This window comes from Halichoerus grypus, chromosome 3, assembly GCF_964656455.1.
Source record: "Halichoerus grypus chromosome 3, mHalGry1.hap1.1, whole genome shotgun sequence".
Lineage (NCBI taxonomy): Eukaryota > Metazoa > Chordata > Mammalia > Carnivora > Phocidae > Halichoerus > Halichoerus grypus.
Window position 1 is genome coordinate 60,825,106 of NC_135714.1, and position 23,071 is coordinate 60,848,176.

The following is a 23,071-nucleotide window of genomic DNA, read 5'->3' on the forward strand; positions in this document are numbered from 1 at the left end:
CATAGCAAGCACGCATGAAATGTTTGCCAAGTGAGTGAAAACCCCTACCTAATGTGCTGACTGCCCACTCCTGTATGTCTCCCGTCACGTTTCTTTACAAGGCATGTGGGTTCACTACCCCCACTGTGATCCAAACTGCCTTTTTCTACTATAGCACAAGATGGCGGTCAGGGAAAGCGAAAGGAAGAATGTTCTCCCCACTGTCTGTTTAAATTATGATTTGAAGCCGGTTTTATTATACCAAATTATCATCAGGCTAATTGCTTGACAGCCTCTCTCGTTACTGCCGGCTGGCGCCATTGAACTGATCTACTCTGCTGATATCTGGCTGGCGGTGGCATGGCACACTGTCCCTAAGGAGAAATCTGCTAGCTGGAAAAATACCCCAAACTCCTAAACACTGTACATGCCAAACACATCCCCTTTCTGAGTCATAACAAATCTAACATATACAGGAGTGTATAAGAGCATATACTGTGAAATCAGGCTGCCTGGGTTCAAATCCCGTTCCCACCACTTGTTAGTTTTGTGACCTTGGGCAAATTTTTCATCTTTCTGTGCCTGAGACACTTTAGCTCTAAAGTAGGTATTATAGGACTTTTCTAGTAGGGTTGTTGGAAGAGTTGAAACAAAATACATGAAGCACTTAGTATCCTTCCCCATACATAGTAAGCACCCTGCTGATAACCTGGGTCCATATGTAAGTATATATATGGAACTGATATTTGCTCTTACCTTTATACCTTATTCATTTTTTGTATTAGCTGTGCAATTTTCCTAGAGATTGAAAGGACTCATCAGTAGTGCTCTAATTTGTGTTCTGCAATGCTCTTTCTCCTGAGTTTCCTTTTCATCTCCAAGGGTAAAGTGAACCCAAATGTAATTTCTCTGTTATTCTTAGCACTAAATGGTAACTTGGGGTTCCCCCTCTGGGACGTCAGGACTCTGAAGGCATGACTGAGCTCAAGGCCGTGGTTTGCTACCTTCGGCCAGTTACATTCTTGTGAAGAAATACCTAGGCTGCCCCAGAAAATCAGGGAATGTGAAGAGAGAAAAAAGAAGAGGAGTGTTCCTTTGGCTTGTTAGTCTCTGAGGTCAAAGGTAGGACAATAGAATCATAATTTAAACTGGAAGGTGACTCTCCTGAATAACACCAGCAGTGAAAAAAATATGCCTTCTGATTTCTGGTTTATGTCCTACAATTATAATACAGGAAAGATATTGTATATTAATACTTTGGACTTAATCGACATCTTTTATGACTCTAGGAGGCCTATAGACGTTATCTCATCAACCTCAATGTTGATGTGTGGTCAGATTGGGATAAAAAAAAGTTTACCTGAGTACAAAGTGAGCGTGGCTCAGTTGCTGTGTATATAATTTCCTTAGAGTGTCCTCAAGGATCAGACTCCTTCAGACACACTTGGAGTTCTCCAGCGAATACAATTTCCCATGAAATTAAAGAAAAATGGGCTAGAAAAGAGAAACTGAGCTTATTAAGTTTCTTTTTAGGCTCACTGCCCAGTTTTCTTTCAGCCTGGAACTTCTATGTGGGAATTTACAGAGTTGGGCTAAACTAATTCTGAACTCCACAGAAGTTTATTTACTTTTTTTGCCTTACACGTCATCATCACCTTTGTCGTTGTCACTATCCTAGTGTGACCTATTGCCTCTTCCTTCTAAGGAGACAGTGTGATTTCTGGAAGTGAAATGTGCAGGGTACCAGTTCTATCTGAATTATTTCTGTGATTTTATCCAGTTTAATTTATTTATTTAGCATCTAATATACAGTCAGTCATTGCTCTGGATGATTAGGAGTCAGCCATGATTAAAACAAACATCTCTGTCCTCACTGAGCTGACATTCTTGTGAGCAGAGTAAATGAACAGCACACACAATACAGATGTAAATTATACAGTATGTTAGGAGGTGGTGAGTGCTCTATGAAAAGAAAGCAGCCCAGAGGCCAAGAGGTTGTTTCTGTCTCCTCCATTCATAAAATTCCTTCAATTCCTCCTGGGAGTGTTGAGGACAAACTTTTAATTTTTAAAAACATACTCAGTGTAGTGTAATGGATAGAGAAGTTGAATCACTATGGTCCACCTGAAACTAACGTAACATTGTGTGCCAACTCTACCCCAATTAAAAATTAAAAACAAAATAATATAAAAATAAAAGCATACTCTGTAAAAGTACTTTGAGCTTCTGGAGCATATCAGAAAAATATAAGACCTGGCACATGAGTGCCCTACAGGCGACCAAATCTACCTTACCCAGTGGAGGAGTCTCCCTTACGGTGCTGGAGAACATGTAACTATGATGTGTGGCCACAAAGAAATTAGAAATAAGTAAGGAAACCACATTTTCTTCATTTTGTTGTGAGGCTTTCTCTCCACAGACCCCCATCTCTAACCACAAACAAGCACCCTACAGGGACATGTGCAAATCATTAAGGAAAAATACCAGTGGAAATCTGGTGTTCTGAAATCAAGGCTCTCTATCTTGGTCTGCAGTTTATCAAGAGTAACATAAAACTCTCCTGACTGTGGGTTTGTTTTTAAAAAGGTAATCTGAAGAAAACAGGATGTCCCTGAGTCGATGAGCTACTAGCTTTTGGAGAAAAGGAAAAATAAATACCCCATATTTCTTTAAAATCTCATCTAGTATTCTTTTTCTCTCTTTATCACAGACATTAGTACTGGGAAGACACTCAATGATGTTCTGGATTAGAGTGAGGACTAGAGCCCAGAGACAATAAGCGACTTGTTCAAGGTCACTTAGCAGGTCAGTGGCAGAACCAGAAGGGCAAGCCCAACCCCCACCTTCTGGGTTCCATAGCACTGCTTCTAGATTAGATCTTCAATGTGTCTTCAAACACGAATTGCATAACCCTCTACAGCTAATTGCCAAAGAAGCCAGGTAGGAAATAAATGAGAAGTCTAAGATGTTTGTGAAAGCGTTCCAGATTCTCCATAGAAATCTGAAGTAGAGCAAGCAGGAAATAGAAGATGGGGCTGAGGGCAGGCCTTACTGGGGGGGGGTCGGTGGGGGGGCAGCAGGTGTGGGTGGTCTCTCTTCTAACTGAAGGGGAGCTTCAGTGTGAAAGTCTCCCTATGCACCAAAGTAACTTGCATTGACTGTGACGGGCATCACTTCCAGACTTGAGGACCCCAGACTTCACTGTCCTTCTGCCCATGAGTGGCTGCAGGCCCATGACAATGGGTGATGGGGACACACCGTGTGCTGTCTCCCTTCACGTCCTGGTGCAGGTGGGAGAGTGATCATCATGCCCATGCCTTTACTATTAGGTAACATTGGAGCTCCTCCCGAGGGCTGGGCACCGTGCTAAGTGCTTTACTTACATTATCGTGTTTGGTCCTCACATCAGATTCTATCATCAGTCCCATTTCTGAGGAGAGAAAACTGAGACTTGGAGAAGTTCAGTAATTGGCCCCGGGTCACAAAGCTAGCAAATGCCAAAATCAGAATTCAAATTCTCCTTCGCGGAGGGTGGCGGTTCAGGGTGGTGTTTCCAAGCACAGGCTCTGGAGTCATGTTGCCACAGTGTGAATCCCAGCTCCCCTGCCTGCTAGCTGGGAATTGTTCAACATGTTACTCAACCTCCCCAAGCCCCCGTTATGTCACCTGTGAAGTTGTAACAATAATTATAGTATTTATAGAATTGTGTGGTGATGATTAGAGAATGCAACATAGTAACTATTGACATGTGGTTAATTACCAGTTGTGTAGTATTTAGCTGTAGTTCAACTACAGGTTAAATCACATAAAGTTGCTATTGCAGTAGACCAAAAATGGTAAAATACTGACAATTTAACTTGATTAAGTCTATTAAAAATTTTTTTAAAAAAATGGGGCCGCCTGGGTGGCTTAGTCACTAAGCGTCTGCCTTCGGCTCAGGTCATGATCCCAGGGTCCTGGAATGGAGTCCCGCATCGGGCTCCCTGCTCAGCAGGGAGTCTGCTTCTCCCTCCCCCACTCCCTCTGCTTGTGTTCCCTCTCTCGCTGTGTCTCTCTCTGTCAAATAAATAAATAAAAATCTTAAAAAACAAAAAACAAAATAATGGTTCAACCTAATACTACATAGGTACCCATTCTTTATAAAACATAACAGCGGTTCCCTTATTCATCTTTGTGATTTGTAATTTGTAAAAGGGCAGGTGATTAAGTGCTTCAATATAATTTTTTCCTTGCCTTGCCTGCTTGTTTTAGCTTCTCTAAAGAATCACATGGAGAAATCTTCTCTTCTAATGTAACAAAGCAGCCATGAGGACCTTACACAATATACACAGTTCCCAGAGCCACTAACCTGTTGAGGATGTTGCCACAGGGAACTTGGAGGAGAGTGGGTTTGAAGTGAGTTTAGATTGCATAGAGCAGGACTAGGAGGAAAAGACTGATGAAATGATGAAATGAAGAGGGAGGAGACTTCTGGCTCCTTTAAGCCACTGTGAGTGTTCTGCTGTTTGAGGGAATGCCATTCCCATACTAGATGGATGATGGTGATAAACAGATGTCAAGAGTAATCATTCGTCATTCTGCCCCGTGGAGGCGAGCTCCTGATCGGCGGCAGGAGGTTGTTAAATTTGACACATTCAAAATGAATTCTGTGGCCTGGCCGCTCTTGACCTCTGGCTTGGTGGGGGTAGTCCATGATGGAAGGACTTGCAACTCAATTGTTTTGGGGAGGTTGCAGGGTGGGGGAGGAAAACAAAACTGGGATAAGAATTTTGCCTTCTTAAAAGGAAAGCCAGCTACTGGTGCAAGATCCAGTGGGATATTTCTCATCTGCAAGATGATTTTTCTGCCCCAACCTGACCGCTGTTCCCATCCTGCACTTGCCTCAATCCTATTTCCTTAGAATTCACATTATAGAAATATAAATAGCTCTGGAATTCAAGTGGAACATTCTGGAGAGACAGTCTTTCTTGTTAATAGGAACTGCCTTTAAAAAAAATCAGTCTCACCTTTGAAATGTAACCACATTTTCAAGGATTCTGTAGATTTTCTTGGTCTCTGGAATGAGATCACTACTGTGTGTAGAGTATACGCTCCCTGTGATTTCAGACTTCTGCTGTATGTATATTGCGTACATGTGAGCGTGTGCCTGGGGACGTGTTCCCTTTCCTTCTTCTTTCTTTCCACATCTAATATTCCTCTAAAAGTGTTCTTAAGATTTTTTAGCAAGGTTGACAGATTAGCCTTGGATCCTATCATTTGTTTTTTCCCACCACCGGCAGCTGCAAACTAATGAAAATGCATTTACATACCCACGCACTCAGACACACTTGGAGACTGTTTTTTTTTTTCCCCTGTGTGCACTATTCCTTTTCTCTCTCTTTGTGTCTATGGTTACTGTTAAGCTGACCTGTACAGTCTGGGGCGAATACCACAACTTGAATCAAGCACTACTTCTCCATACAGCTGCAGAGCATTGCAGTTTCAGAGGCTCAGATGATAGATTTCAGCAAAATTCCTTTAGCTGGTTGGAGTTTAGGAAACCTGTTAAGATTCCATCCACAAAGGTGAGCTGCATGGCACTCGACTGGGCTGAATTTTTGAAAATGCAGTGCTCAAATGTTGTTGTTTTGTTTTTTCTTTTTTACAAGCCCTATGTTTATAAATTTTTTTGTCTGAGGTGATTTTCTACGATATTGAATTTTATTGTTGGAAACAAGGACTGTCCAAAGGTTTTTCTTCTTCTTTGATTCTCCCTTGCCTTCTCCCAGTTTCTGTGAGAAGCTGTTGCTTGCAAAAACCATAACTAATTAAAAATCGAACTTATCCAGCTGCAGAGAAGCCCGAGTGGAGGATGGCAGGGGGTGGGAGGAAGCGCCAACACCGGCTGGGGGCACTGGCTGGTGAAAGCTGCCAAAGCCGTTCATTCTTCCCTACCTTCACTTTGTCGTCTGCGTGCCTGGTGCCGTGTATGAGTCAAAGGACCTAGAGGGACACTCTCTGGGGAAGGGCAGGGGATGGCTTACCCGTTACCACCAGCTCCCCTTACACTGGCCTGACAAACAGCTTCTCGGGGGTGCAGGGCGGGAGTGCACGCGGGATCTGGCTGCGGTGGAAACCGGTTCTCAGGTTCTGGTCGCGTGTACTTCCCGGTACGTCGGGGGGCCTGCTGCTGTCAGGCAGGCCGGCCGGCGATTGGTTGAGAGGAGGGCAGTAATCCGAACTGCCTTTTGTACTCGCCCGATCAGGGCAGCCGTTTGATTGCAGGTTCCGGCAGAGGTGCCTTGGTAGGGTCAGACACCTGTGTCTCAGCTCGCGCCTCCTGGGGCTGGTGCCCGGGGATTCTTTCCGGGCGAGAATCGCACCTCTGTCCCACCTCCCTGGAGTCCCTGAGCCCCCCTGGCGAACGGCGAGGCCCCGTGTCGCGCTGGACAGAGCTCTTCAGATAACTGAGGACAATGGAAATGCCGGCGTAGACTTCCTTAAGGTAAGTCCATGTTAAACCAGATAGGTCTCAACATTATTTCTACATTGATCGTGACAGAAATGCCAGTATTGGGAAGGTACATTAAAGAGAGGCAGGGAAGTTGTTTAGTTTAGACCTTTATGACGAAATTGCTGTTATTCGGCCGCCAGATGTGTTGGCAAAACGATACCAAAGCATAAATAAAGATGTAAATTGTTGTAACGCTTGCAGGCAGTTGACACCTCATTGTGCACTCCTTCCCATTTGATGAGAAACTCAAGTGATGATAGAATAAAGTAACTTTTAATTAAGGCCAACAAATATATATGCCAGCTCGTACAATAAAATAAAGTCAGTGTGAATATCTTAGCTCCTTTCAATTATGCAATTCCAGGATTTATAGTCTAATTCTAACTGCCATTTATTTTTAAAGCTGTCTTTAACTTTTCCTCCTATGGTATGAAAGCAGTTTTTCTTTTTAAGGTTTGTTCAACATAGTAAAATTAGTGAATTTCACTTTAGGGGTTTGATTGTATTGCTTGGCTCGCTTTGCTCATTCTGATGTTTGAGAAAAAGGCAGATTCTAAATGCAAGCACCTAAGTTTGAGCAACAGTGAGATGCCTAGGAATATTAAGCTCTATCATGATTTCATTTTCCTTTAAGTTTGTTGACAGATACTTCAGGGACCATCCTGTCTCCCCTCTTGGATTGCTGTCAGCATACATGTAATTCTAGGATTTAGTAATTGGAGGTTGGTGAAAAGACTAGTGGTTTGGGACTAGTGCTTACACCCCTGCCTGTTTTGTTGTGATAGGGAGGAAGTAATTTTCCCTTTGATTTTGATATTTTTAATGAAAACTTTCTATAAATGGGTAAAGATCCATTTATAAATCCAATCTGAGACTACTATCCCCACTGTTTTAATTTCAAAGATATAAACACCTTCATGAAAGAAAGATTTCTTCATTCACTAATTCTGAATGATTCTGTTCAAGTAGTAAACATAATAGAACAGATAGAGGTGGCAAAAAAGCAGATAAGCATTTAGAAACCATTCACTGGCCATCTATGCCAATTATCCTGAAATATGTCTTTTTCTTCCCGTGTTTGTAGCCAGTTGGAAATTTCCATCTTTCTCATCTGTTAGCTAACTTGTTTTTATAAAAACATTTTCCTATAGTAAGTTCAACATAGTAGTGATACTAAGTATAAATACTAAAATCACTGCTCTGATGAATGAAAGCATCTGAAATAACATTACCCATGGGCTGAAGCGTGGTCATGGCCAGGTCTATAGTAATCATCTTATATATAATATGTGAGCGAATAGCACAGATGGTTGATGATAATTGAAAAATCAGATCGGTTGGTAGGTAGATAAGTAGATGCCAAGTGAATTGATAAATGTCGAGGGAGTTAAAGGAGAAATGGACGTTGGAAAGCTAAATAAATATTGTATATTTAGCATCAATTTAAATTTCAAAAATCTACCTTCCCTTATGAATTACAGCCCAGAGAATGTACAAACGAAGATAATTTCCTGGATTAAGGATAAGTCATTTTTGTATGGAGAAGGATAAATACTACCTTAGTCCCAATCACTATCTTAAAACACACACACACACACACACACACACACACACACACACACACACACAAACACTATTCATAAAACCCCCAGTGTTTTAAAAAGGTACAGACAGGAAGAGAGAGCTAGTTAAAAACCTCTTTATCTCTAGTTAAAAAATAAAGTCACAAAAACCCCACATTCCATATTAAGAGTATAGAAAGCCCTTGTACATATCTGCAGAGTACCAAGGCCCCCCCAAATATGTAATGTAACACAATCGTTAGTAACTAAGACACACATACACACACCTACATTTCATCCCAAGAACAATATCATTAGAGAGTAAGATTGGGGCAGGGAATTAAGTATCTTAAATTCATCTTCTTCCCCAGGGACAATTTTTAAAAATACCCTTTCTGGGGCTGTGGAATGCCTGCCTGACTCCCTCGAGTGCAGGGTGGTGAGGGTCCCCTCTGGGGTTGTGGACAGCGCACAATAGGGCATAATGGAGCACACGCAGCCTCTCCCTCCCAGACAGGCATCGGCGTGTCCCATTGGCTCTGCTTGAAATGTTCAGTTATGCAAATGAAAGCTGCCGACGTCAGACACCTCCCTCCCTGCCCCTTTGTTTCTCCCTCCCTCCCTCCCTCAGAACGGCCCCAGATCTCAGCCTTTTGCCCCTGACTTTGCTAAGCTGGGCAGGCCTGTGAGCTCAGAAGCTGCAACATCTGAGTGAAACCTCCCTTTGCTCCCCGTGCTATGGCCGTAGGGACAGACGAGCGAGCTGGGGTTCCCTAGCGCTAGACACATGGAAAAAGAAGCAGCTTCCCATGTCCCCTCCTCTCTAGGTGGCTTCCTTAAAATGTCCCTGGTTAACAGGAAGAAGTTGGCACTCCTTGTTAGGCCAAGCCTCCAGAAGGCAAACAGCAACAACTTCCAGCAACCCTAATGTTCACATTTTGGAGATGAGGGGGAAACGACACTGCAGGACACATGGATGGTTTTGGAAGCAGGAACTGAAGCAGTCTTGAGTCATCTTGCCTCTCAGCTGGACAGATTGGGCTAAAACACAAATGTCAAATGATGGTGACAGGGTGGTATTTGTAGCTTCTTATCTGATACCATTGGGAGAAAAGCTTTTAAAGAACTTCTGTGACCGGAAACTGGTAGGATTGCTCCGATGCCCCATCAGGCGATGGTGTGAGTGCTGGTGTCAGACACTTTAAGTGGGACTTTGCTTGCACACTCCAGCTGGGTTTTAACACCACAGCTCTGGGGATGGAATTTAAATGAGCCCCGCCCTGAAAAGCTATGGCTGTTTGGAATCGCTTGTTTTTTTCCAAGTACCAAAGCTCCTTAGTGACCAATAAAGCTACTGGTAGACCGTTCCCACCAAAAACTGGGGTCAGCATTCCAGACCAGCCCTTCAGGGGCGGTGGTCCCCGGCAATTCGACCCCGAGGGCCGGTCTCCAAGTTCCTTCCTTATCTTTCTCCTGGCAGTGGCGGAGGCTGGTCTTCCTGACCTGATATTTATGCAGTGATTTCTCGGTTGTTTGTTAAACACGCCTCATTAATTCCTCTATCTGATGCATGTCGGTCAGTATCCTCGTGGCAGCTTGGAAGAGAGAGAAAGGGGATGAAATGGAATGATTTATCCAATAGCACCAAGAAATTAGTGAGACAGCGGAAACTCAAATGCCATGCATTGTTCCTTCCTTTTCTGTCTTTCTGTCCGAAGAGAAATCAGGAAGCCTTAAACCTCTCCCTCAGCGGTTCTGTCTAGGCACTAAAAATGCTTCAGTCCAGAAATAAGCCATCCTCTTACCTGGATCGTTCTGTGGCTGGGAGAGGGGGTCAGAAGCCTACAAACAATGAAGTGAGTCGGGTGTGGAGTGTGGTGTGCATGTGTGCACGCGTGTGTATGTATTTGTGCACACGTATGTGTGCCTGCCCACGCGTGTGCGCCCTCACGTTCACCCCAACAACTCACAACCCCAGGGGTGTGTTGGTAAAGTTTGTCTGAAGCTTACCTGAGAAGGACCGCAACCTCTCTGCTGTGGCCTTTTCCTCGAGAGGCCTGATCATTCATTTATAAGAGATTTCAGTCCGGGCTCTCTGACAAGGGAGGCCAGCCCAGGAGCTGCGGGTGAGCTAGTCTGAGGGCGGCGGGCCCGCATTGCCTCCGAAGGTATTCCAGGAATGTTAATGGTATGCCTGAGTGGAGGGCTTCACAGCCCAGAGCTCGGGGCTGAGAACTGCTCTGTGGCCATCTGTTGAGGCTCAGGAAGTCTCATAGCAACAGCTTCTCAAGAATGGTGCCTTTTTTTTTTTTTTTTTAATTAAAATTAACTAACACAAAACCCAAAACTGCTCCACTGCTCAAGAAGAATCAGGACAGGATTCGGATTCTTTCTACAGAATGATGAGCTTTTAAGGAAGAAAAGCCCCCACATCCTTAATTCCTGTTCTTTAAATGAGCAATTTGTACTTGGTTTTGAGGTCTTAATTTTTTTCCCCTAGGGTAGAATTCTTTTTGGAAAAGGAGGAGAGGTGAAAACGAGTTTCCAAAGCTGTGGAGAAATAATTGGCAAAAATATGGTTAAGAAAAAAAGTGGTCGGAGTTTTGAGATTTTCCTGGTATTTGTTGCGTTTAGCGATCCCGGCAGCCAGCAGCAGCATTTTTTCCCTCTGTAATAATGTGAGCTTTATAAACCTGGCTGTTCAGTTAGTGAAATGAACTTCAGGACAAAATGCTAATTTTACTGTGGTCGTATGCGCGCTCCAATGTGAGTCTCTTGAATCTGAGTTAATGGTAACCCTTCAAAAAAGCAAGAGGGGAAGTAGTATTTGTTGTTTGTTATTTTTCAGTTGATGAGGCATTAAGTTAGCCATTTCAAAAACCAAGTTTGTTCCTCAGGATAGAAGACTCTGGAAAATGACGAAGACCGGAAGCCTGACTAGCAGCTGTGTGTACAGGGGCAGGCACACTAGACAGAGACAAAAGAATTATATTCCAAATTCTACCCCTGACTGGGCTATTGGAGGAAGGTACACAACTCTTAGGGCATGTTCCTCATCTGCAAATTGGATTTCTGCATTGTTAGGAAGGTTAACTATAATCACATAAAAGGAACGCGGGAAATAATCCTTGAATCCTTGAATGGCATTTCTGAAGGAGTATTCTATGCTGTCACTCTTGCCGTTGTACAACCCTGGGAAAATACTTTCGTGAGAACTTCATGTCCTCTTCAGTTTTCAGTGTGACATTTTTAAATTTCCTTCCAGTCTAAAATTTCCCAGTGGGGTCGCAAAAGATTCCAACAAGCAATTGTGCCTACGCTTGTATGATCTTAAATACGGTACATATGTGAAATACTTCTTTATATTCTTGATTGGTAGTGCCTATTTCTACTCATGAAGTATTATTCAAATCTGACGTACTGCCCCTGATGGTTAAAGGGAATGCCACCAGCCCCCAGGAAAAGGATATGGACTCTGAGTTTGGTTTCTGGAATGTGGGTTCTTAAGAAGTCTTCTTTCTATGAAAAGCTGGACCGCTTACCTTCTCTTTGCCTGTTGCCTCATGTATAAAATTTAACCAGTTAATATTTATGGAGTCCGTACCATGTGCCAGCTTTATTTCTAGATGCTGGGTTGAGGATTGTGAACAAACGTAGATAAAAACTCTTGCTCACGTTCTGGTCAAGGGAGACAGATAACAAACCCCCAAGTAAGTCAGTTGTGTTGAAGGTTATAAAATGATAACTGCTATGGAAAAACATAAAGCAGGGATGTGTGGTATATGATGAGTATATGATGGCAGAGAGGGATACTGCAGTTTTCTAAAGGGTTGACGGACAAGACCTCACTAAGGTGGTATTTGAAGGAAGACTTGAAGGAGGGGAGCGACCAAGCCTTGTGATGAGCTGGGGAAGAGCACTGGAAGCAGAGAGAACAGCAAGTGCAAAGGCCCTGGGGGGAGGGGGGAAGCCTAAATGACTTGTGTGAGGAAGAGGGGAGGCTAGTGCAAGCAGGGGCAGAGGTCCAGGCCTCCTGCCCATTTACTCTGAATGAACCCTGTGAACTTACTTCACAGAGCTGTTGAGAGATTTCAATGAAATCATTTGTGAAAAGCCTTTAGCACAGTGCCTACCACACAGAAAAATTTCCATAATTGTTAGCTATTGTCTATTTGTTTATTATTACCACTACCTAGGATTTAAAGACAGAAGGATGTGAGCACATGGAAGATGGTTTTGTTCAGATCAAAACTGATTATTCTTTTTTTTTTTTAAAGATTATTTATTTATTTATTTCACAGAGAGAGACACAGCGAGAGAGGGAACACAAGCAGGAGGGAGTGGGAGAGGGAGAAGTAGGCTTCCCGCGGAGCAGGGAGCCCTATGCGGGCCTCCATCCCAGGACCCTGGGATCATGACCTGAGCCGAAGGCAGACGCTTAACGACTGAGCCACCCAGGCGCCCCCAAAACTGATTATTCTTAACAGAATTAAACTCCCAACCTTGGTTCCCTAAGTATTCAATTCTATGACCTAAAAAGATTCCAATTCTCTGTCTGCACACATACAGAGGGAAAAATGTACTTTTTAAAAACTGGCCTTGTTTCAGCCAAAACGTTGGCTCTATTATGAAAGTACTAAGTCCAAACTCTCTAGGGACAGGTGTATTTTGAGACCTTTGGTTTAAGTTTCAGCTACAAAATCCTATTGAATTCCACTGAACTCCCATGCAATTGCAATGTACTCATGTTTGAGTTTTGATGTCAATACCCTTCTCTAGGCCACAGGATTCGAGGCAGGGAGAAACCTATTGCAGATATCATGAAAACGAGGAATCGAGCTCTTTTCCTTCTATCAAGAGCCCAGAAGCAAGATTGGATTTCCGGGACAGTTCAAGAACTCTCTCTCAAGATAATCTTCCTAAACACCTGTCCAAGTGTCTAGATCCTATTCATCTCCTCCTTTGAACCTGAAGGATTTTGGTTATAACTCACGTCAAGTGATGACTAGCTCAGAAACTAGAAGCGAGGGAATCCTTTTCTCCAAACATTTGAAGACCATCATTTAGAATTGGGGTTATGCTTGCTCCAGAACCAAAATAAGTGACTTGGGAACCATTAAACAAAATACTTGATGGCAACTTAATGATCAACAAAGGGAAAGGCTGTCTAAAAATATACATCCTCAGCAATGGAAATGTTCCAGTAGAGGATAGGTAACCAACGGTCAGAGGGGCTGTCCAACATTTGGACGCCAGCTTGACTTCTAAGATTTCTTCCAAATTTGTGGTTCTGCTTTCTTCTGAGATCTGCTTATTGAAAACTAAATTCTGCAGGAAAAGTCACCTTAAATTCTGTTTAACCAACAGCTTAGTTGGGGAATTCTGAGAGCAAGAAACAACTGGTTGTGGAGGCTCCATTTTACTTAGGTGAGGGGCGGCCAGAGGAATTAGCTTGCTGCAGCCTCGACCCTGGTCCTGGTGTCTGGAGCCCCAGTGCCCCCCACGCTGACTGTGCTGTGCTCCTATGCTTTCTATGATCAGTGGGTAGAATAAACCCTAGCTCACTTTTTCTTTTGAATGAACACTTATCATATACTTATTATGTTCTACATGATCTATTAAAATGCTCTCATAACGACCCTATGACAAAGCTGCATTTTTAATCCCCATTTAACAGGTTAAACAATTGACATAGCCAGTTCAGTAACTAATCAATCTAAGGTCACACAGTGACAGAGCTGGGATTGAACCCAGGCAGTCAGCCAGCAGGGTCTGCACTCTTAAAGCCTACATTGGATGTGCCCACAAAATAGTCCTATGCACCTTTTTCATCTGTTAGAGCTCTCCTGTTGATTTAGAGAAAAAAGTGATCTGGCATATCATTACACTTTATTGCCCTCTGTGAGGGCAGAGAATGTAACCTGTTGATACCCAGTGCCCAGCATAGTACCTGGGGCATGGCAGATACTCAAATATTTGTTGAATGAGTGAGGGAGTATGGGTGTGACATGAATAAACAGTAGGAAGGCCACAGAAATGCCTTCCTGATCTCACAGAGCTACAGAAACATATGTGATTGCAAGATGTCACTTGATACAAAAACTTTGAAGTTACAAAACAGATAAAATTAGAGGTGAGGGTTTAATAGGGCAATTATTTGAACCACTGTCGATAGTCGCATCCCTTGTTAGGTGTTCATTGATATTTTGATCGTCACATCACACTGGAAATAGTGCCCATAAAAGTGCCCTTGCATGAAAAAATAGTGCCCTCACACTAACACCTGCCACGTGAGACTTGGGGAAGCAGCAAACCAGGGAACCATGAATTCCACTAAATCGGGGTTTTGGACTCAGTGCATTTAACAATTGGATATGGAGACTCACAGACTTATTATGGGGTGGAAAAAGAAAGCCTGAGTTCTGGCCAATGCCAGTGCCTGAGGGAACGTTTGGGTGCAGTGAACACAAACCCACTCATACAAGCTCAAATAAAAAAAGAAGTGTTCTGGGAAGAGGTATGAGGGAAGCTTGTGGAAATCCAATTGTAGGAAGCCAGGAACACTTCAGGTTTAACCTAATGATTTGGTCAGAAGGAGTCAGAAGCCTGAGTGTGAGTTCCCATCTTGGCATTGCTGAGTGTGTCACCTTGGTTAAATCACTCAGTGTTTCTGGATTTTGTTTACCCATCTGAAAAATAGGAAATAATGAAAGTGTCTACCCTGTTGGGTTGTTATGTAGATTAAATGAGGTCATACATATAAAGCACTTGGAACACTGCCTGATACATAGTGAGAGGTCTATAACCATTCACCTTTATTACAACTTAGCAAGTAGGCAGCTACTCACTTCTCATTGGACTGCATAGTCCCTCGTGTTAGTTGACTTTGAACATCAGTTCCATTGCTCTTCCTTCAGACTAACTTCCTGGAAAACATGGTTCCAAGGTTAATTGAATGGCATGATGATGTCATCAAGGCTCCAGGCTTATCTATTCCCATTCTAGCCTCCTTAGCATGATGATTTGCATCCCCAGATTTGCCCCTCATGATTACAAGATGGCTGCTGCAGCTCCAGGCATCATCTACTCACACAATTTTGTCCACGGGCAGGAAGGAGTCCCGGTTTTGTGTATTTTATCAAGAATGAGGAATGCTTTTCCAAAAACCCTCCTGCAAACTTTTCTTTGGTCAGATCTCATTAGCTAGGGTTGTGTCCTGTGCCCGTGCCTAGATTCATAACTGGTGGGGGAGTCAGAATACCATGATTGGTGTAGATCAAGAATGATTTATCTCTTGGGGCTATGGAAGGATCCACCTTCCTGAATACATGGTCATCTGATACTACAATTGAATCAGAATTATGTCTGTGAGAAAGAAGGGGACACACACATACACACTGAAGAAGAATCCTATTTGCTATAGAAAAAAAATATATATATATATATATATACACATATATATAAATGGGGTGGAAACACACACAGACACACACACACACACACACACACAAAGAGATGGTGCATGATGAGGTGAGGGAGAACCTGACAATATTTCTTAATCCCTGAGGCCATCTCCATTCATGCCCTTTCCAAGAAATTCCCATTTTTGCTCGAATTTCTATGTAGGTTCAATGTTACTTGTATCATTTTCAGTAACAGCAACGAAATGCTGTCAGAGGCATGTCCCCAAACTTCTGGGTTTCTGTCCCCTCACGTCAGCTTGTGTGTGGCCCTGGCTCACCACAGAGCTGTTGCTGGGTTCTACTCCAGGTGTCCTCACAGCTCTTGAACTTTCTTCACTCAGCCTCTGTGCTCCAGGTCCAAGTTCCACAGACAACAACCTGCTAGCTAGGGCCAGGCTGGTCCAGTCTCGTCCCTTCGGCAGGGGCTTGGTCAGGGCCATGTTCTCCTAGAATAGTTGTGAGCAAGGAGACAATACTGTCTGTCTCTGACAAAAACATGTAATAGTCCTGCTTGGTCCTTCCTAAAATGGCTCTGAACCCAGTTGAGAAGAACATTTTTCATAAGTAAAATGGTTAGATTTCAGGTATACAAGTGCCTTTGACAGGGAGTTAAAGTCTGGTGGCTCTACTCCCTTTGGCCTGACTTAAATAGGAGAAGAAGGAGAATTCTTGATTCATATCAGGAGGGAAATAGTGAGAGATTTGAGGAGGAAGGGACGAGGAGAGCTAAGTGAATTCATAAATGAAATCAGTGTGGCCATCTGGGGCAGGCCCATTGGGAGAACCAAGTAGCACTAATGAGGAAGATCCCCATGGAAGGCAGAAATACAAGAAGTTGAGCCTCTGGTTCAGTGAGTGTGGATAACTCTTTATTGTTTAATATTTATTTTTATTTTTTTATTATGAAAATGTCCGAACATTTGTGAAGGTAAAGAGTACCACAAATTCCCACGTATCCCCCTATCCGGCCGGATGTTAAGGAGAACAAGTCTGGGAGGAGGAGGGGAAGGCTACAGAAGGGAGCAGGATCCAGTGAAGGACAAAACACTCAATGAGATGTATTAGTGAACTTGTCAGGAGTGGACAGGAAATTGAAATCCAAGATGTTTGTTCTTCTTAATCACAGGCTAATGAAATACTTGCTAAATGAGATCTGGCTCCTTGTTCTTTGAGTAGGGATTATGTAATCTGAGGAAGCCGACGCCCATGGCCTAATCTCCAAATTGCCGGGGGTCTTACACAGTGACAAGACTAAGAAGTCAGGAGGAGGGGGCATCATTCATTTGACATTCAGCAACTATTGATCTGCACTCTTCCAGGGGCTATGCTAGGCTTTCTAGGCACACAGATCTGAAAGGCAGGGTCCTTGCTGTCACAGAATGCAGTGTGTAGGGGAGAAATAGACAAGAAAATGTGTACCGGGCATGCCATGGTAGCCTAGAATTTTTCTTATAGCATAGAATAGGTGAAAGTTTCCTATAGGAAGATGACTGCCTTGATTTTTAGAAGGATGAATAGGAGTTAGGTAGATGGATTTAGTGGCTAAAGGCATTTTAGACAAAGTAAACGAAGAGTTGCTTGAATTGAGCCTTAAGTCAGGGCTGCGGGCCGACTATATGCTTGTGACCTTCTGGAAGAAGGGCAGAGATGGGGTGGGAGTAGGGCTGCAGTCCAGCCCAGGCTTTGCTCCCTGGAGCAGCTGTGTCCACCTGGAGAAGGAGGGGCCTTTGTCTGATTGGCACAAGGTGCCATGTGGGCTGGGGGGAGCCCTGTCGGAACGTATCTGGTATTCTTTGGGGAGCATATGTGAGGATGCTCTTGGGTTTGAGCAGGATCCTGAAGGTGATGGGGAGCTAATGAAGAATTAAAAAGGCAGACCGGTGACAAAAATCAGATCTGTGTTTGAGAAAGGCCATTCTGGCTACATTTTGGAAGATGGCAAGCCTGGAGGAAAAGAAACTAGTGAGAGAGGACTGGTCCAGGTGAGAAATAATGGCGGCCTGCACTGAGGCTACAGTGGGGGAAGTGGAAGGGGCGGATTCAATGTCCAGAAGGTAGAATGGGTAGACTTGATGACAGGCTGGCTCCTTGGGTGAGGGAGAAAGAGGAGGGGAGGATGACTCCCCGGTTTTCAGCTTTAGCAGCTCAGTGGAAGATGATAGCTTCCCAGCAAAGACTGAGAAACCCCATAACATTGACATAGAGTGTGGTAAGGTGTTACCTATTAGATAACAATAAAAAGTTCCTTATTTAAGCATCATGGTTAAAGATTAAAAGGAAGGCTTCAATAGTAGCTTTTGAGACAGAGGAAAAACACCCGGATCTTGAGCTATGCCCCTTCAGAGAATGAGCGATTGATATTAAAGGAAATTGATACTGCCCCTTCCAAGTCCAGCCAGACCTCCTGCTATGGATAATCAGTCCTTTCAAGATAGGACAGAGAGTAACGCCCAGCTGCAGACAGCGAGTTCCTCACCCTCTCTCTTGCTTTCAAGAGCAAAATGATAGAAACCCAGAGGATCCCCAATCTTTCCCCATTCTTTCGGAGAAAGCAGGATTTTGTTTCTTTTGTTCCTGATGGTGGACATGTCAGCAACCTTCTTTCTGCCCCCCTGTGCTTCCCAAGGTGCTAGAGTAGCTCAGCCTCTGGAGTTGAATGGTCCTGGGTTTGAATTCCGAGTTCATTGTCTTCTATCTGGAGATGGGCAGGACACATCTCCATGAACCTCATCTGTAAAATATGACCTACCTCACAGGGCTGTTACGAAGGGTAAGGGATAGATAATGAAAGTGAAGTGCCTGACCTTGGGCCTGGCAGGGAGCACACTGGCCACGGTGCTGGTGGTGGAGGTGGCCATTGTTGCTGTTGTTCTTGTTTTTGGGTGTTTTTTTTGTTTTAGAGGTTTTATTTATTAATTTGGAGAGAGAGAGTGGAGGGGGAGGGGCAGGCAGAAGGCCAGAGGGAGAGGGAGAAGCAGACTCCCCACTGAGCAGGGAGCCCGATGCGGCTCTTGATCTCAGGACCCTGGGACCATGACCTGAGCCGAAGGCAGATGCTTAACCGACTGAGCCACCCAGGCGCCCTGCTGTTGTTCTTGTTTTTAATGCCGATTTCAGACATTAGGAAAAGATACAGTTTGATTTTGCAGACTTCAATTACTCCGTGGGCCTCATCTGTTGGATGGTAACTCCATACCACGTTGCCTTCTTTACGGATTGGCCCCAGGAGAAAGAGGTGTGTGCCATGATGCCATGTGAGTCAAAGGGCAGGTAACATACACTTCCTGCTCCCTCCTGAGGTGTCTTGGGGTAGTGGGCTGATTATGTTCAAGGCAGAGAAGCACAGCTTTGTCTAGAGAAACCACTGGAAAGAAGGCAGAGAACTATGGTACTCTTGGTTTTCACATGACCAGGATGTTTTCCTGGGATATAGAAGGCCACGGAAGCTACACTTGGTATTACATTTAATAATTCGACAAAGACTATTTATTGTTAACTACCAGCATGAGGCTTTAGCAGCTGGTTGCACCCAAAGAAAATGGGCTTAGCTTTCTTATCAAGAAACAGTCTTGATAAGCCACTAGGTGACTGTAACTTTGGTCATTGCTCTGGAATGTTCCTGATGGTGCTGCCAGTTTTCATTGCCCATAGGTATGATATTTTTGTAAATGCCCCCATGTATGCTTTCACAAATTAAAAATGCTTTTTTGCTGTGCTGGAATTGAAAACAAATAGCTAGTCTCTCATGGAAAGAGGAGTATTGGGAATTCAGGAGTTACTATTGTTAAAGTGCCCAGGATGAGAACTACATGGTTAAGCATGGAGTATTATTGTTCTTGGTTGCCACTGAATCCTTGGGGAGCAACACAAGGATCAAACAGAGATTGAGGATCAAACAGAGAAAAGTGGAAAGTCTCTTTTTCATACTACTCTGAGATCTGTTATGCCTTTGAGAAAGAAAGAAAAAAGATTTCAAAGTGTTTAAAATGAGCCATTCCTAACCTGTTTGCTAGAAAAGAGAAAGAAGAAAATTCAGTGACAGTTAAAAATTTAAATCGGTAGTTCTCAACCAAGGTGATTTGACCTCCCAGGGGACAGTTGACAAGATCTAGAGACATTTGTGGTGGTCACAAGTTAAGGGGTGCGCTACCGGCATCCAGAAGATAGAGGCCAGGGATGTTGCTGAACAATGTGCAAAGCACAGGACAGTCCCCATAACAAAGGATCGTCTGGCCCAAGTGGTGCCAAGGTTGAGAAACCCTGAGTTAAATAATGGCTGGTGGGAGCGGCAGGTGGTTATTATTCAACATGGACTGTCTCTTTCAGCAGGGTATTAGCCTTCCCATTGCTTTTTGAGAATTGAAATTACTTTCCTCAGTTTGTATAGAGAAAAAACGGGTATACCTTCTTATGGGCTTAGTCTGGGCTGTCTGCTTCGTACATAAGTCTCATATTGCCAGGCGGCGATTCGGTCCAAAAAATCATCAGGCCAGTTGCTGGGGTGATTGTGGGTAGGAAAAATCAATAACCAGATTGACTAAAGTGTTGGCTTTTCAAACTGGTTGGTTGAGTGCTCTGTGGACATGCAGCTCTTTTGTGGCCACAAAGGGCAGAGTAGGGGAGAGAGGCGAGGAAGGGCCTCCACATTTCAAGGCTCCCCTTTACGGAAAGGGAAAGGTGGCTCGTCAAGGGCTTGCCAAGCATGAAGCCATCCAGGAGCGGTCACAGAACCTTCTTTCTGTTCTTTCTTCTCTGTTCTCCTTGATTGCCTTTATTTCACAAACTGTTTCTTGACTACTTTCCAACCCAATTCCTGTGCTAAGCACTGCTCATGAGGCAAAAAAACTCAGGTGGTTCTAAGAATAGCTAAAAGAAAATTACAGAGACCTGTAGATTGTCATGCTATCTCAGAAAGGAAAAGGTGGACAAAGGGCTTCTCCCCCAGATTTTAGGTATTTATATCTTATGAGGTGTAAAATTAAGCCACATTTTGCTATGCATTTGTGTCTTTTTTTAAAAAAAAGATTTTATTCATTTATTTGACAGAGAGAGACAGCGAGAGAGGGAACACAGCAGGGGGAGTGGGAGAGGGAGAAGCAGGCTTCCCGCGGAGCAGGGAGCCCGATGTGGGGCTCGATCCCAGGACCCTGGGATCATGACCTGAGCTGAAGGCAGACGCCTCATGACAGAGCCACCCAGGTGCCCCTTTAATTGTGTCTTTATTGAAAACTGTAAAAAAGTATAAATTCGTGATAACTGACTGCCATAGCCATATGTCAATTTTCTGGATTTTATTCTCTGTGGAAAGCTTTTGCTTTATCTTTGAAAGATGACCCAAGTCTGGGGCTTACTAATGGAGGTAGATTGGTAGATAGTAGGCAAAAGTAAAATTAATGACAGTAAATAAACTTATTTGTAGGAAATCGTTTTTAAGCAGAATCCCTCTTATGCTGTAGGAAATCAAATTACTTTTCACTATGACGAATGTCATTACATCTTCTGATACTTCAGTGGAACTCCCTGAGCAAATATGATGTAAGAGCCAAGGGGGAGGGTCAGAAGCCAGACTGCCTGGATTCAGATCCTGGCTCTGACACCGACTTCCTAACACTGTGGAGCTTGGAGGAGACCACTTCTCTCCCAGTGCCTCAGTTCCATTATCGTCAAAACGAGAGTAATAGTATTTTCCTCAGAGGGTGATTATAAGGATTAAATGAGCTAATGCAAGTAACTAGCACATAGTGCTCGATATGTGTTATTTTTGTTAACATCATCATCACTTTGCATTGTATTTTATTATTCTGTATTTGTACTGAGCAGGAGACTGATGGATGGGCCCACTGCAGCTTGCCCAAATCCAACGTGGTGTAAATGCACCAAACTTTGATCATCTTGTGTTCCTTGAGATGGTTATCTTTGAAAAATGCATACTTTGAAACTAACAGGACTGAGATTTATTCATTTATAACTGAATCCTCTGGCTTTCTATGCAGTATCACCCCATGAAATATTGGAATAAGATCAGCATCTTAGATTCCTAAGGCTCAAATGCATTCCAGTCTTGAGGCAACTGGGGCTATATATTAGAATTTGAGCTTCTGATTGCCTTAGAAGAGGATGCTTTTAACTCTCCTAGCCAGTGGGATACTCAGGAGTGTTGGATAGCTGCCCTTAGGAATGTTGAGATCAAATATATTCTGGCTACATTTATGTCAAGTTGCTGACATGTTATATTTACTGTCCCTAAAGGATAGAGTCAAAATGCTGTGCACAAATAGGTGGAGATGATTTTATAGCTTTGGTGTTTCAATTTTGTTTCCTAAGTGAAAACACATGATGGCTTTTGAGCTTAGCTACATCATTTAAGTATATCCCTCCTGCTTAGGATCTTGGCAGTATCTAAGTTGCCTGTGTGTTAGTCTAGTAAGGTGGTTGATCAGAATGATCTCTTGAAAGTCTGAATTTTCTTGTTAAAATGTTAAAGTGAGAATCATCCAAGGAATGCCTTGGAAGTACTAGAAATCACTGTTTTTTGAGGATTGATGTTAGTAATTGTTAGTGTGGGAGACTTTTGCAATCATAACCACCTCGAGCAGTATGGGCAGGGGAGAAGAAGGAGGGTGTAGAGATACTACGGTTGTCAGTTTTGTAAGACGAAAGTGACATCGCACTCAGAGTAAGAGATCTGGGAATTCTATTTTATTCATTCTAGATTGAATTTTGAATAAATGACTAATTATTTGTATGCACAAAACTAAGGATTTGCTTATCTATGAAACCAAAAATGTGAACTAGTTGATGTCTAAGGTACATTTTATCTCTTAACATGTCAAAATCAATCTAATGCGGCTTTTGGATAGGATTCCTCAAGGGGCAATGTAGATGCACGTTTTATTCAGTGCTGAACAAAGCCTTAATCGTAAACGTGAAACTGATTTTGATTTAAATATCCTCTTCTACAATGCAAACGTGAGCTGTAAAAGTAATGTTGCCATGTTGATGACTATCAACATGGCAGCGGTACATGTGAAAAGACTGGTGTAGGCAGATAGATTGGCCCTATTTCACCCTGACTTCAACAGTGTAGACATAGCAGCAGAAATTATGGATTACAATAATCCTATTTAAGATATAATGAGCAAAAGGGAGAAATAATAAAGAGCTGCCCAAGTGCTTGGGGGCACTTTGCACTTTAGTTAAGTGATACCGATAGGGAAAACCGAGTGGAATTGACGAAAAAGGGAAAAATATATTTTCAGGGGCATAAATCCCAGAGCAAAGAAAAAAAATAAGGAAAAGATGTAGGCTTTAAACAGATGGGAAAAAAAGTCCTTGTTTTCTAGAATGTATCTTTAAAGACATTTGGTAGACATTCTAATAGCTACGGTTGAATTTCTTTCTAATAATAAAATTTTTGATGCAGAATCATTCTTTATCATTTCAAATTTCCAAAAACTTGTTAAAGGCATGATATAATATATTTTAAACGAACAAGTATTCTTAAATATCCTGCTCACTACTGACTCTGCTGCTTACCAGAATAATGCAAGATGGCCACTCTGAATCTCCGTTTT

The 23,071-nt window shown here is 43.1% G+C and overlaps 1 protein-coding gene across 3 annotated transcripts in view; it reads left to right on the plus strand.

Annotated features, from left to right (window-relative positions):
* Positions 1-23,071, plus strand: part of SHROOM3 (shroom family member 3) — a 300,238-nt gene that overhangs the window by 124,457 nt on the left and 152,710 nt on the right. The window contains exon 1 of one of the 3 annotated variants that reach the window (XM_078068808.1): positions 6,207-6,463. The exons of the other annotated variants lie outside the window; for them this stretch is intronic. The gene's annotated coding sequence lies outside the window, so the exon portion shown is untranslated. Of the gene's footprint in view, positions 1-6,206; positions 6,464-23,071 lie in introns of those variants that run through there. 3 annotated transcript variants of the gene reach the window in all.